The following is a 15,573-nucleotide window of genomic DNA, read 5'->3' as shown; positions in this document are numbered from 1 at the left end:
TTCGAGATCCCAAGCCTGTCCAACTTGGTGGGGAACGAACTTGAGAGAGTACTTTGCCCAGTAAGAGCTCTTAGGTACTATTTAAGAAGGTCAAAGCCATTACGAGGACAATCAGAAGCTTTATGGTGTTCTATCAAGAAGCCTACTCTACCGATGTCTAAGAACGCAGTTTCTTACTACATCAGGCTTCTGATTAGAGAGGCACATTCTCATCTGAAGGAAGAAGACCTTGCTTTGCTGAAGGTAAGGACACATGAAGTGAGAGCTGTTGCTACTTCAGTGGCCTTCAAACAGAACCGTTCTCTGCAGAGTGTTATGGATGCAACCTATTGGAGAAGCAAGTCAGTGTTCGCATCATTCTATCTCAAAGATGTCCAGTCTCTTTACGAGAACTGCTACACCCTGGGACCATTCGTAGCAGCGAGTGCAGTAGTAGGTGAGGGCTCAGCCACTACATTCCCATAATCCCATAACCTTTTTAACCTTTCTCTTGAATACTTTTTATTGTTGTTTTTTGGGTTGTACGGAAGGCTAAGAAGCCTTCCGCATCCTGGTTGATTTGGCGGGTGGTCAAATTCTTTCTTGAGAAGCGCCTAGGTTAGAGGTTGTGATGAGGTCCTTTAGTATGGGTTGCAGCCCTTTATACTTCAGCACCTAGGAGTCGTTCAGCATCCTAAGAGGACCGCTAGGCTCAGTAAGGAAGACGTACTTAAAAAAGGCAGAGTAATAGTTCAAGTCGACTTCCTTACCAGGTACTTATTTATTTTATATTTGTTATTTTGAATAACTGATAAAATGAAATACGGGATACTTAGCTTCTTTGTTAACATGTATACTGGTCTCCACCCACCACCCTGGGTGTGAATCAGCTACATGATCATCGGGTAAGATTAATATTGTAAAATGTTATTTTCATTAGTAAAATAAATTTTTGAATATACTTACCCGATGATCATGAATTTAAGAACCCTCCCTTCCTCCCCATAGAGAACCAGTGGACCGAGGAGAAAATTGAGTTCTTGTTGACAAGAAGTACTTGAGTACCTACTCACAGATGGCGCTGTTGTGTACACCCCCACCTGGATAGTGATCGCTGGCGTATCCCGACCGTAGATTTCTGTCGGGCAACGGAGTTGACAGCTACATGATCATCGGGTAAGTATATTCAAAAATTTATTTTACTAATGAAAATAACATTTTGCTTTTCCTTTGACAGTGTGTGTGAAGTTGGCCTCTGCTATGCGTAAGTGTCCTGGCTTACCTGACCGCCCTTGTGGCACGTTTATGTCGGCGGTCGACACGGATTCCCACACCTTGTGTCCTTATTGTAGGGGCCAACGGTGTGATAGAGATAAGGTTTGTGGTGAGTGTAGGGAGTGGTCTACCTCCCAGTGGGAGAGGTTTTCTCGGCGCCGGAAGAAGAAGTCCAAACGGGATATTTCTCCTTCAAAGGTTTCTTTGAAAAGAGAAAATCCCAAGGACTCTTCTTCCGTGGCACAAACCTCTTACGAAGCTCCCACTCGATCGGTTTCTCCCGAGAAGCCATCGAGTGGTAGCGTAGACCGTAGTTCTGTTGACCGATCCCGGGGTGTGGGAGAGGGAGTTGCCTCCAAAAGCGAGGCAGCTCCTCCTCCTCCTCTGGAGGAGGAGGATATTATCATGCCTGTATCTAATAATGATTTATTACAGCTTTGGGCTTCCTTGGGGCTTCAGGGTTTGCCCTCCAAGGAAGCCCTGTTTGACATGATCAAGTTGGGAGCAGCTGTCAAACAGTCGCCGACGGTAGCAGAGATCGATCCTCTGTCTATCGTTGACGTTGTTGTGGCAGAGGCTTCCTATGAGTTGTCTCAAACCTCTGCTCCTGATGTTGCTGCTGTAGCTGAAGGCTTAGTTCCCCCCTCTGAACTTCCTTCGAAGGAGGAGCTAAGTCCTAGTCTCTTCTGCTGGTGATTCTCCCCCTCGGGGTAGTTCACTCACAGAGACTCTTCTTCGGAGGACTGCTGATAGTCAGCCCGCTGACCCCACGGCCCCCAGAGGGCGTATTAGGCGTAAAGCTTGCCTTCCCCTTCGCCGTAGAGGTCTTCCTTCACCTCACAAGGGTGTTAGGAGGCGCCTCTTCGGCTCGTCATCTTCACAGTCCTCTGCAGAAGAACCTCGCCGTCGTTCACCGACCCTGCCAGCTACATCCTTGGACCTCTCCGCAGATCGTTCGCGATCTCCTTCGGTGGAAGGTCGTCCTTACAAAGGGCACGCCGACCTTCCACCCACCAGACCTGCTGTCACCGTTCCTGGCTGCCGATGCGCTGTGGGCGCCTTCTCATCCCCTTGTAAAACGGGCAACGGTCCCTTCGGGGCATAAAGGGCATGAGCACGAATTGGTGTCGAAGTCCCTTAAGCGCCAGATATCCCCTGCGCGCCAACGATCTCCTGCTGCAGAAGTTCCTGTCTTAGCGCGCGTGCACGCACAAGCAGTTGTACCTGTCACTGCGCACCAGGGTTCCCCTGCGCGCCAACGACCACCTGCGCGCCAGCGTGCACCTGCAATGGTTCCTGCAATAGCGCGCCAGCGTGCACCTGCAATGGTTCCTGCAATAGCGCGCCAGCGTGCACCTGCAATGGTTCCTGCAATAGCGCGCCAGCGTGCACATGCAATGGTTCCTGCAATAGCGCGCCAGCGCTCACCAACTGTTCTGGTTATAGCGCGCCAGCGCACTTCTATGGAGGTTCCTGAGATAGCACACAGGCGCTCACCGGACCTCCAGCGCTCTCCAGATCCTCAGAGCGCTACTGCGTGCAAGCGCGCACCTGCAGAAAATCCTGATATAGCGCGCCAGCGCACAGCACTGGAATCTCCTGAGATAGCGCACAGGCGCTCACTGGGACTCCAGCGCTCTCCAGATCGCTAGCGCACTTCTGTGCGCCCTCATCCTGATGCGCGCCATGCGCGCCCACGTTCTCCTGTGTGCCAGGCACGCCCACGATCTTCGGATCTGGGTGCAGTGGGGAGAGTAACCTCTTCCCCCTGCGCGCTCAACGCGCGCCCACGAGGTTGCGCAAGCGCGCCCTGCACGCCCGACACTTCAGCCAGATATGCGCACCGCGCGCCAGGGATATATCTCCTGCGTGCGTGTGCCCAACGTTATCGCCCTCACGGGCTCTTCCGCAGGATACTGCGCGCGCGCAAGCGCTCATCCAGCCTTCTGCGCACCCCCTGTCATCGCCAGTCCATGCCTCTGTGTGCCATCTGGGCGAGCGCCATCGCTCGCCCGCGCGCACGAACATTCTCCCGCGCGCGACCCAGGGCAGGGCCCATCGCGCGATTTGCAGCGCGATCCCCAGCGCAATCACAGGCGTGACCCTACATGCGAGGCTGCAGGACATCGCACGGCCAGGTCATCGTCGTCACGTCCCCCCCTGCAAGCGCAGAACAGCACCCTCATCGGAGGAAGGGAGGTTTCCGGATAGGTCCAAGGACTCTTCTCCTTCAGTTTCTTTACAGGCGAACCCTCGTTTGGTAACTCCTAGGGATCGAACGATCCCCTTCCCTCCAGAGGGAGTTTCTGGCAGCACGACTATCAGTCAGCAGCCTTGGTTTGGGACCATCGTCAGAGCTCTTGTGCAGGCTTTTAAGCCTGTTTTCTCTGAGCTTGGTCACAAATCATTAGCGGCGGCTTCTCCCCTGAAGAGGAAGAGAGGAGTATCTACCGTGGTAACTTCTCCAAAGGCGAAGCTGACTCCTCGGAAGTCCTTGAGGAAGGCCCCCTTCCCCCCCCAGACTTTCTCTCCCTCCCCTGCGGACGAGGATTTCCCATCCTCTGGGGAGTCAGGTGAGGCGGGTCGTTCCCCCATCGCACCAATGGGGGAAACCCCACCTCGCCCCGAGAAGTCTTCTCGGGTAGGGGTTGAGAAGAGCCTTCCACCATAACTGTTGGAGTCCTGTATCCCTCCCAGGAGGGAGTCGAAGGACTCTTAAGACTCTGCCGAAGTCTTCATCAAGGATTAGACCGGAGCCAGCCAAGCCCTCAGAGAACGTCCACGAGTCCCCCCAGGAAGAGCCTCTGGGGACAGGAGACTTTGCTGCCAGCCCTTCAGGAGGAGAGCTGCAGGAGTCAGAATATGCATTCTGGCAGGTTCTGACCCTTATGAGGAATCTCAATCGGTTTGTGGATCCAGAGATTTCCCCATGTGAGGGCAAGGACACGGTCTTGGACCGAGTCTTCAGTACTCAAAAACCCTCGAGGGCCAGTGCGGCTTTGCCCTGGTCGCAGGTGGTTAAGAGTGCCAGAGACAAGGTCGAAGGCCAGCTCTCCGTGCTTGCCTCCTCCAGCCGATCCAGCACCGGTAACAAACTCCTCCTGCCTTCTCGTGTCCATCAGAGATACTTCGAGATCTTGGAGGAGACTTGTTTAGCTCTTCCTTTACAGTACACCACTTTCTGGAAGAGCTTACCGGGGGAGTCCCTCTAGAGAGACACTCCAACCAGCAGGTCTCGTATTCGGCAACGGAGATCCTGACCCAGGAGAAGGTGGCGAAGTGTGCCATGTAGGCAACTTCGTGGCTGGACATCTGGCTAGGGTATCTGGGCATCCTTTTACGATCTGAGGACTTGTCCAAAGAGAGTACCAGGAAGGCCCTGGAGACCTCCTTGCTCTCAGGCACTCGTACTATCGAGTTTCTAGCCCACCAAGTCTCAAGCTTGTGGGCTAATACCATCTTGAAACGTCGAGATGCGGTGTCTGATAGATTCCACCAAAAGGTCCCCAGTACCGACATTAACAGGCTCAGACATTCTTCCGTCTTTGGTAAGAACTTGTTTGAGCCTAAGGACGTGGAGCAGGCGGCTGAGAGGTGGAGGAAGTCCAACCAGGACTCTCTTTTACATAGGGCCCTAACATCAAGGCCCTACAAACCTCCAGCGACCCAGCAATCACGTCCTACCAAGAGTACGAAAAAGGCAGTTGCAGCAAAGACAAAGGTGTCTAAGCCCTTTCCTGTCAAGGACAAGAAAGGCAAAAAGTCCTCCAGAGGAGGAAAGAATCCTAGAGGGAGCGGCCGAGGCTGCTAACGCTAGGATTGGCAGTCCCCCTGCATGTCCACAAGTGGGGGGATGCCTACAAAGTTGCGCAAGAAGGTGGCAGCAACTCGGGGCCGATTCCTGGACGATTTCCGTAATCAGTCAGGGATATCGCGTCCCGTTCACGACATCTCTACCTCCCCTGACAGCGGATACAGTGTCATTGAGCTCCCTTGCAATGAGATCGGCAAGGGGGCAAGCCCTTCGGGCAGAAGTCGAGACCATGTTGAAGAAGGACGCTCTCCAAGAGGTAGTTGACGGGTCCCCAGGCTTCTTCAGTCGACTCTTTCTTGTAAAGAAGGCGTCTGGAGGCTGGAGACCAGTCATCGACCTCTCAGCTCTGAACAGGTTTGTCAAGCAGACCCCGTTCAGCATGGAGACGGCAGACACGGTCAGACTTGCAGTGAGACCGCAAGACTTTATCTGTACACTGGACTTGAAGGACGCGTACTTCCAGATCCTAGTCCATCCGTCTTCGAGGAAGTACTTGAGATTCTGCCTAGACAACAAGGTTTACCAGTTCAAGGTGCTGTGTTTCGGTCTCTCCACAGCACCGCAGGTGTTCACCCGAGTGTTCACCCTAATATCGTCGTGGGCTCACAGGGTCGGCATCCGTCTCCTCCGTTACCTGGACGACTGGCTGATCCTAGCAGACTCGGAGGCAGCCCTTCTTCGACACCGACAAACTTCTGCGACTTTGCCAAGATCTAGGGATCATGGTAAATCTCGAGAAGTCTTCTCTGCTGCCCACTCAAAGACTGGTATATCTAGGCATGATCATAGACACCAATCTCCACAAAGCCTTCCCATCAGACGACAGGATAGCAAGGCTGAGGAGGGTCGCGAGTCCTTTCCTCAGACGAGAAGAGCATCCAGCCCAATTGTGGTTACGTCTCCTCGGTCACCTCTCATCGCTGGCCCGTCTAGTTCCCAATGGTCGCCTCAGAATGAGATCTCTCCAGTGACGACTCAAGTCCCGGTGGAATCAAGGTCACGATTCCCTGGACGTCATGATCCCTATGGGTTTCGCGGAACAGACGGACCTTCAGTGGTGGGTGGCAGACGAGAACCTACGAAAGGGAGTGGATCTTCTCGTCCTCCCCCCGGATTTGATGCTGTTTTCAGACGCCTCAAAGAAAGGGTGGGAGCCTCACATTCTGAACCACAAGACCTCAGGCCTGTGGTCAGAATCAGAAAAGTACCACCATATAAACCTGCTAGAAATGAAGGCTGTATTCCTGGCCCTTCAACAGTTCCAACAACCACTCTGTGGTGGTGATGAGCGACAACACCACAGTAGTGGCTTATATCAACAAGCAGGGAGGTACCTTTTCCTGAACAGCTATCCCATCTCGCAGTAGAGATACTGAGATGGACCGAAGTCCACTTGATTCCACTTTCGGCTCGCTTCATGCCAGGCAAGAGTAATGTGCTCGCCGACAGTCTGAGCAGAGCGACGCAGATAGTGAGTACCGAGTGGTCTTTGGATCATCAAGTAGCCAACAAAGTCCTGACTTTGTGGGGTTCCCCGACAGTAGATCTGTTCGCTACAGCGCTGAACTTCAAGCTCCCGCTGTACTGCTCCCCAGTCCCGGATCCCAAGGCACTCTGGCAGGATGCCTTTCAACAACGGTGGGACAACATCGACGTGTACGCCTTTCTCCCGTTCTGTCTGATGAGGAGGGTGCTCAACAAGACCAGAATATCGGTCAATCTCTCGATGACCCTGATAGCTCCGCTATGGCATCATGCGGAATGGTTTCCAGACCTGCAATTCCTAACGGAGCTTCCGAGAGAACTCCCTCCACGACACAAGCTACTCAAACAACCACACGCCAACATTTTTCACAAAGCCGTGGCTTCGCTTCGACTTCACGATGGATATCTCCTCACTGATAGAGGATTTTCGCAACAAGTTGCGAACAGGATGTCTGGACACCTGCGAAGGTCATCGGCAGGGGTCTACCAGGCAAAGTGGCGAGTCTTCTGTGGTTGGTGTCGTGGAAGGGGTATCTCTCCACTCGATGCCACTATTCCAGCAATAGCGGAGTTCTTCGTGTATTTGCGGGAAGAAATGCGCCTTTCAGTCTCGGCAGTGAAAGGCTATCGCTCAGCCTTATGTCTAGCCTTCAGGCTCAAAGGAGTGGACATTTCTTCCTCGCTGGAACTTTCCCTACTTATACGGAGTTATGAACTTACCTGCCCTCAGTCGGAAGTGAGACCTCCTCCATGGAACGTGGTTCGAGTTCTCAGGTCTCTTAAGAGACCTCCCTACGAACCATTACGCCAGGCTTCAGATCGCCACCTTACTTGGAAGACGGTGTTCCGGCTAGCTTTGGCCTCGGCCAAGCGAGTCAGCGAACTTCATGGTCTCTCGTATGACATCGCACATTCAAGGGGATGGGGGGAGGTAACGTTCAGATTCGTCCCTGAGTTTGTTGCTAAGACTCAGAATCTGGGAGTGCCGGACCCTCGGTTCGACTTTCCGGATTTCGAGTCTTCGTTCTGTAACAGATGACCCAGACCATCTCCTACTGTGCCCAGTAAGGAGTCTGAGGCTATACCTGAAGAGAACAGCTGCAGTTCGTCCCCAAGTGCAAGCTTTGTTTGTGAGCACTGGGAGAACTAAGAGGAGGGTCACCAAGAACACCATCTCGGCATGGATTCGTAGGGTAATCCATCTGTCCCTGAATCCTGACCCTCCATCACGTCGCCCTAGAGCACATGATGTCAGGGGCGTGGCTACGTCCCTGGCCTTCAAGAAGAACTATTCAGTGACACAGATTCTACAAGCAGGGGTGTGGAAGCGTCAGACGACCTTCACAGCCCACTACCTGCAAGATGTAACACACAGGAGACTCGATACGTTCTCTATCGGCCCTGTGGAGGCTGTACAACAGCTGGTTTAAAACCTCAGGCTCCTTAATGGACAAGTAGCAGAAGGTTGAGGGCATTGTTACCCAGTCTTAGTCTGCATGAATGAAAAGTTTTGTCTGGCCCTTATTCTTTTCTTCATCCTCCCCTCTCTTGGGGAAAGCAGCATCCTGGGTTCTCTGCACAGCTGACCTCAAACCACTGCAGGTAAACCATGTTTCCTTGTGTTCCTAGTATTAAGTTAATACTGTCACGTCCCCATATCCTGACGAGGTGGTATTGGGAGAGTCATAGCCTAAAGTTTCCATCTAAAGAACTTCAGGTCAACTTCCTAGGACGTGTCACACTTCATACCTTCACACACATCTTATGTAGGCCGCAGCACTTGCACAGCAAGATGCTAGCGAGGTACAGGGACTCCTTATTATTGTGTTCTGACACACTCAGGTACTGAGTCTCCGGGCAAAGCCAAAAGCCAGTACTGGCCGGGACCTACCACCCTTCCTAAGGAGTGAGTCACCCATATTAAATAGCGTGGTTTGTACTGTATTTCAGTTACGGAACAAATGACAAATTTGTAGGCAATTTGTAGTTTTCCTAACTATACAAACCTTAGCTATTTAATCAAACTTACCCACCAGCCCTATCCCCCGTGAAGTCCTACCTCTAAGCAAAGTGAGCTCAATCACAGGTGTGTATGAAGGGGGGGGGAGGGTAGATACTACCCTCCCTACCCCCCCGCTAACTAGCAGTGGAGTAGTAAACCCTCGTTAAAATTCTAATGGCTCGTCATTTCAGCTACGCCGAAAGTAATTACCCATATTAAATAGCTAAGGTTTGTATAGTTAGGAAAAATACAAATTACCTACGAATTTGTCATGTTTGAGTGTAAGGATTCTAGGTCCAAAAAGTTGGCTGCTGAGAAGGGGAAGACCAAATATCATTTGATGCCTCAAAGGTAACTCTACAAAAAGGAAAACTAATCGTCAAGCTCTGCAGAAGGGGACTCCATCTGGGAGGGGAGTCGCACTTGTGCCACTAGATCTGAGGACTACCAACCAGGATCACTGTTACTGGAGCCCTCCACTGGTAGGAGGAATTCTTATGACCCTTCAGATTCTTACATTCCTGACCAGGGTCCACTGGCTGTCAAGACGGATAACCCTGAAATGGAATAAACTTTTCCAAAGGTCTTATCTCTAATTCGTGAATTAGATGAGCTTGGTAAAGTGTTATCCGAGCCTATTGAGTGAGGTCTAACTTCTATATATTTACGCTACCTTTGTCCAGTCTAGCAAGGGGAGCCTTAACCAAGGTAGATTGTCTTTTGGAACATCTTGGGCAAGGTCTCACTAAATCAAGTTGGTTGGTTAGTTTTAGATTGCCCTGCATACAACAGAACACGTGCTCTTGTGTTAGCAGCCCATAAATGGGATAGGGATGTGAAGGAGGTAGGTTATATGTGTGAAAGAGGTAAGGTTATTTAAGGATGATGATGGGATGGATGGGAAAGGATGAAAGCACCATGATGACAGTAACAATATCAGGTGAATTGGATCCAGTCTTGAAGTTAAGAATCTGGAAATGCCTGACAACCTTCACCTCCTACTACCTATGGGAGTACTGCATATCCACAAGTCATTGAATACCTTTACCCTTGTTCCTGTGGTCTCTGATCAACAGGTTGTGTAGCCAGTCCAGCTCCCTCACGGGAAAAGAAGCATCTCATGTAAGATACTGGTTTAAACATAAACATACAGTGAAAGATTAAAAGATGGGCTTATTACCGTTTCCTTTTTTTCTTATCCCTCCCTTTAGGGTCCAGAAGGCATAGCCGTTATGAGCTTGACCAGACGTCAGATGTAGATAAGCTATATAACCAAGCAACCTTTCTTTTAAGACCAGATTTGTTAAGAATTGTCTCTCCTCGTCTTCCCAGACGAGGGGAAAAAAGGGTAGAATATTTTCAACCCCGTTTCATATAATACATATCCATTTGCACAACATATCCTGTACAAGGATATAGGTTCTCCTGCAACTGATTACCATTTACACTTGGTACAGGCCTATCCTAATGCCTGTGACATCATGCTCATTGTGATAGGAGGCTGCCAGTAGTCATCATCTTTGCTCCTTTACAGGTAAGCCATCCAGATTTTGGTTCATAAGGACTTCTCCCTCCTGAGGATGAGTCTCCTTTTAAAGGACAATGGTTTGTATTCATGTTGGAACTAATCCCAAATTTTCTAGAAATTTGTTTTTTCCCAACTATACAAACCTGTGACCTGTTAAAAGTTGAACTACCTGCCTCAACCACCCTGCAAATATCAGACCTAAGGTCCAAAGTGAATGCCTAGCTGCCGGTAGGTAGAACTATCTCGTTAAATTTCTAATAGCTGTTCCAGCTTCACTAAAGTCATACCTCGATTAAACGATTCGCAATTTGCATACTTGAAGTCATAATAATAGAAATTACTTTAAAAAATAATTTATTCATACACAAGGGGCTCAAGAATGACAGAGGCAGTGATAAATCATAAAGAAAACTTTTAAAAACCATGATAGAATTAAAGAAAAAAAGCTGTCTAAGAATGGTTTAATCGAGCCAGGCAGCTTTGCATTTTGGCCATCAACCTACTATTGAACAGGTAAAGTAAAGTTAAATTTTCAATATTAATCTTACCCGATGATCATGTAGCTGTCAACTCCGTTGCCCGACAGAAATCTACGGTCGGGATACGCCAGCGATCGCTATCCAGGTGGGGGTGTACACAACAACGCCATCTGTGAGTAGGTACTCAAGTACTTCTTGTCAACAAGAACTCAATTTTTCCTCTGTCGTGCCGCCGGCAAGACCTACTTGGATACGCTGTTGATTCTGGAGTTTTTGTTCACGATTTGGTGATGTATTCACTCTAGAGTTTAGCCTTCGCTATTCAGGAAGCTTTATCATTAGCTTAGCAAGCTTTTGGAATTAATTTGGATTAATTGTTAACGAACTTTGCTAGATTTTGGTATTCCCCCTTGACTACTTCTTAAATTCAAGATGTCTGACCAGTCTCAAGTCCCTAAGTACAGGCAGTGTAGCGTTAGGACTTGTGCTAGGCGTCTTCCGAAGGCCTCTATAGATCCTCACACCGTTTGTTCCAATTGTAGGGGTAAATCCTGTCAATTGGAAGATCGATGTGGGGAATGCGCTGGGCTTTCGGAATTCGATTTTAACGAATTCTTTAAAAATGCACGTAGGTTAGAGAAGGAGAGAATCAGGAGGAGTTCTTCTCGCTCTGTGGATTTTTCCTCTCCCCATGCCCCTCAACCTTTTCCTTCCCCTGTGGTGGTGACTCCCGAACCTGCTACTAGTGCTCAGCCATCCATGGCGGATATGATGCGTGCCATTCAGGCTCTCGGTGACAGAGTGGAGTCATTGGCTAATGACCGTAATCAGCTCTTGGCAGATGTCGAAGAGCTGAAAGCGAAAAGTGCAGTGGGAAGTGTTATCAGTGCTAGTGATGTGCAAAGTGTCAGTGTCAGTGTTGCGCATGAGGGTACATCTGTGCGTGCCAGTCGTCCTCCCAGTCCGGGACCTCTTGCAAGCTCCCAAGCCCAGGGGAGAAGCAATGTCGAAGGACCAAAGGGTTCGGCAGGCCTTGATCGGCGCACGGATGTATCCTCAGTGGTTGCGGACGTATCTGTCAAAGATCGTCCCATCCACAAACAGACGAATGAGCCCTTACATTCCTCGTCTGTGGAAGAAGTTTCCAGGAGGAAACGATGGACCAAGGTTTCACGACCGCTCAAACGTAAGGTCCCTTCCGAGCGAGTCCAACGGCCCAGGTGTAGCCACTGGGTCAGTTCGGACTCGCTGCAGTCATCCGATGACTGCACACCTCCCAAGAGAGGTAGAGTGGTTCCACAACAGGCTACTGCTCCGTCTATTGTTGCTCCAACCACGGTAGACCCTAAGTGGTCCATGCTGCAGACTATGCAGTCTCAGCTTGCGGCTTTCATGCAGGAGTATCATGCTGAGAAGGTTAACACTGCACCTGTTAACCTACAACCCGCCGAGGTTGTGCGCTCAGCAGATACTGCGGCTGCCTGCTCACACACTCCACCTGTGAGAGCTCCACCACCGATGCGCAGTCCACCCTGCCAGACGCATGTTCTTGCTGCACCTTCCGTTGACATGCGTGAGCTACTGCATCAGCAGTGGGAAGGTGCTGTAGAGCTGCCGGGTTCTGTCACTATGCGGCATTCTCCGCAACCCATGCGGCATGCTCCGCATTCCATACAGCATGCTCCGCATACCATACAGCATGCTCCGCAACCCACCACAACCCCTCCCACACACCAGCACTCTGCTTTTGTTGTTGCCAGCTCGCAGACTGACCAGCAGCGGCATGATGTTGGATCCTCAGCAACTACGCATGCACCCGTACTGCCGGATTCAGCCGTTCAGCTTTCTGCTATGCCTTTGCCACTTCCTACTCAGCTTTCGGATGATGGAGTATCAGATGACGAAGCTGCACATTTGGATGAACCGCACTCCGACTTTGAAGGGCCCAAGTCTACGCCTCCCTCCTTAGACTTTCGTAAAGTCCTTGCCTTGTTCAGGGTCTTGTATCCTGAGCAGTTTGTGTCTGCAACCCCTCGCTCTCCTCCCTCCGAGTTTGCTCTGGGCATGCAGTCTGCTGCTCCTGCCTTCACCAAGCTTGTTCTCGCACGCTCATCTAAGAGAGCTTTGAGGGTTATGGGAGAGTGGTTGCAGTCCAAGAAGCAACTGGGAAAGACTGCTTTCATCTTTCCTCCTACCAAGCTTGCTTCTAAGTCGAGCATCTGGTATGCCACGGGAGAGGAACCCGGCTTGGGAGTTCCTGCCTCTGCCCAGGGCGACTTCTCAAGTCTGGTTGACTCTCCCCGCAGGTTGGCTATGAGACGATCGAAGATCTGCTGGTCCTTTTCTGATATGGATCATCTGTTGAAGGGAGTCTTTCGTGCCTTCGAGATCTTCAACTTCCTCGATTGGTGTTTGGGAGCTTTAAGCAGAAAGACTTCCCCTTCGGATAAGGACTCTGCCATGCTGATCATGTCTAGCATGGACAAAGCCATTCGGGATGGGTCTGGTGAGCTTGCGGCTTCGTACGTGTCGGAGTGCTTAAGAAGAGAGAACATCTTTGCTCCTTCTTATCGGCTGGTATCACCCCTTGTCAGAAGTCAGAGTTGTTGTTTGCTCCTCTCTCCAAGTGTCTGTTTCCGGAGGAGCTGATTAAGGGGATGGCTGCCTCTCTTATCCAGAAGGATACCCATGATCTGATGGCATCTTCTGCACGTAAGGCTAAAACCTTACCTTCCGTGCCTAGACCCTTCCGCCCTGCAGCAGTAGATACACCTGCAACCAGGTTCATCCCGCCCTTTCGTGGCAGAACCTCCAGCAGAGGAGGTACCCGTGCCGACAGTCACCGTGGCAAATCCAAGAAGGGTTCCAAGTCCGCAAAAGGCAAGTTCTGACTGCCTTCCTCTCCAGACAGCAGTGGGAGCCAGACTCAAGACCTTCTGGCAAGCTTGGGAGAGCAGAGGTGCAGACGCTCAGTCTGTGAAGTGGCTAAGGGAGGGATACAGAATTCCGTTCTGCCGCAGTCCCCCTCTAGCTACATCTCCCATCAACCTCTCTCCCAACTACAAGGAGAAGGACAAGAGGCTAGCGTTGCAACAAGAGGTGTCGCTCTTGCTACAAAAGGAAGCGGTAGTCATAGTCCGGGACCATCAATCCCCGGGCTTCTACAACCGTCTCTTCCTGGTAGCGAAGAAGACAGGAGGTTGGAGACCGGTGCTGGACGTCAGTGCTCTCAATGCTTTTGTCACCAAGCAGACGTTCACGATGGAGACGACGAAGTCGGTCCTAGCAGCGGTCAGGCAGGAGGACTGGATGGTCTCGTTAGACCTGAAAGACGCGTACTTTCACATCCCCATCCATCCAGACTCCCAACCTTTCCTAAGGTTCGTCTTTGGAAAGGTTGTGTACCAGTTCCAAGCCCTGTGCTTTGGCCTAAGCACGGCACCTCTTGTGTTTACCAGACTGATGAGGAATATTGCGAAATTCCTTCACTTGGCAGACATCAGAGCCTCCCTCTATTTGGACGACTGGCTTTTAAGAGCTCCAACAAGTTGTCGCTGTCTGGAGAATCTCAGATGGACTATGGATCTGACCAAGGAATTGGGCCTCCTGGTCAATATAGAGAAGTCCCAGCTCGTCCCATCCCAGACCATTGTCTATCTAGGTATGGAGATTCAGAGTCGAGCTTTTCGGGCTTTTCCGTCGGCCCCAAGGATCAATCAAGCCCTAGAATGCATCCAGAGCATGCTGAGAAGGAACCGATGTTCAGTCAGGCAGTGGATGAGTCTAACAGGGACACTTTCATCGCTGGCCCAGTTCATCGAGTTAGGGAGACTCCACCTCCGCCCCCTTCAGTATCATCTAGCTGCTCACTGGATAAAGGACATGACGCTAGAGGCGGTCTCAGTGCCTGTTTCCGAAGAGATGAGGTCTACTCTAACGTGGTGGAAGAACAGCATTCTTCTCAGGGAAGGCCTACCATTGGCTGTTCAGACCCCCGACCACCGTCTCTTCTCGGACGCATCGGACACGGGCTGGGGTGCGACACTGGACGGACAGGAATGCTCGGACACATGGAATCAAGAGCAAAGGACACTTCACATCAATTGCAAGGAGTTGTTGGCGGTTCATCTGGCCTTGATAAACTTCAAGTCCCTCCAGCTAAACAAGGTGGTGGAGGTGAACTCCGACAACACCACAGCCTTGGCTTACATCTCCAAGCAGGGAGGGACTCATTCGAGGAAGTTGTTCGAGATCGCAAGGGACCTCCTCATTTGGTCAAAAGATCGAAAGCTTTCGCTGGTAACGAGGTTCATTCAGGGCGATATGAATGTCATGGCAGATCGCCTCAGCCGGAAGGGTCAGGTCATCCCCACAGAGTGGACCCTTCACAAGAATGTTTGCAGCAGACTATGGGCCCTGTGGGGTCAGCCCACCATAGATCTATTCGCTACCTCGATGACCAAGAGGCTCCCGATGTATTGTTCTCCGATTCCAGACCCAGCAGCAGTTCACGTGGATGCCTTTCTGCTGGATTGGTCCCATCTCGACCTGTATGCGTTCCCGCCGTTCAAGATTGTCAACAGGGTACTTCAGAAGTTCGCCTCTCACAAAGGGACACGGCTGACGTTGGTTGCTCCCCTCTGGCCCGCGAGAGAATGGTTCACCGAGGTACTGCAATGGCTAGTCGACGTTCCCAGGACTCTTCCTCTAAGAGTGGACCTTCTGCGTCAACCTCACGTAAAGAAGGTACACCCAAACCTCCACGCTCTTCGTCTGACTGCCTTCAGACTATCGAAAGACTCTCAAGAGCTAGAGGCTTTTCGAAGGAGGCAGCCAGAGCGATTGCCAGAGCAAGGAGGACATCCACTCTCAGAGTCTATCAGTCTAAATGGGAAGTCTTCCGAAGCTGGTGCAAGGCGAATGCAGTTTCCTCAACCAGTACCACTGTAACCCAGATTGCTGACTTCCTGTTACATCTAAGGAACGTAAGATCCCTTTCAGCTCCTACGAT

Source organism: Palaemon carinicauda, chromosome 16 (genome assembly GCF_036898095.1).
Source record: "Palaemon carinicauda isolate YSFRI2023 chromosome 16, ASM3689809v2, whole genome shotgun sequence".
Classification (NCBI taxonomy): Eukaryota; Metazoa; Arthropoda; class Malacostraca; order Decapoda; family Palaemonidae; genus Palaemon; species Palaemon carinicauda.
Note: the sequence above shows the minus strand (reverse complement) of the source record.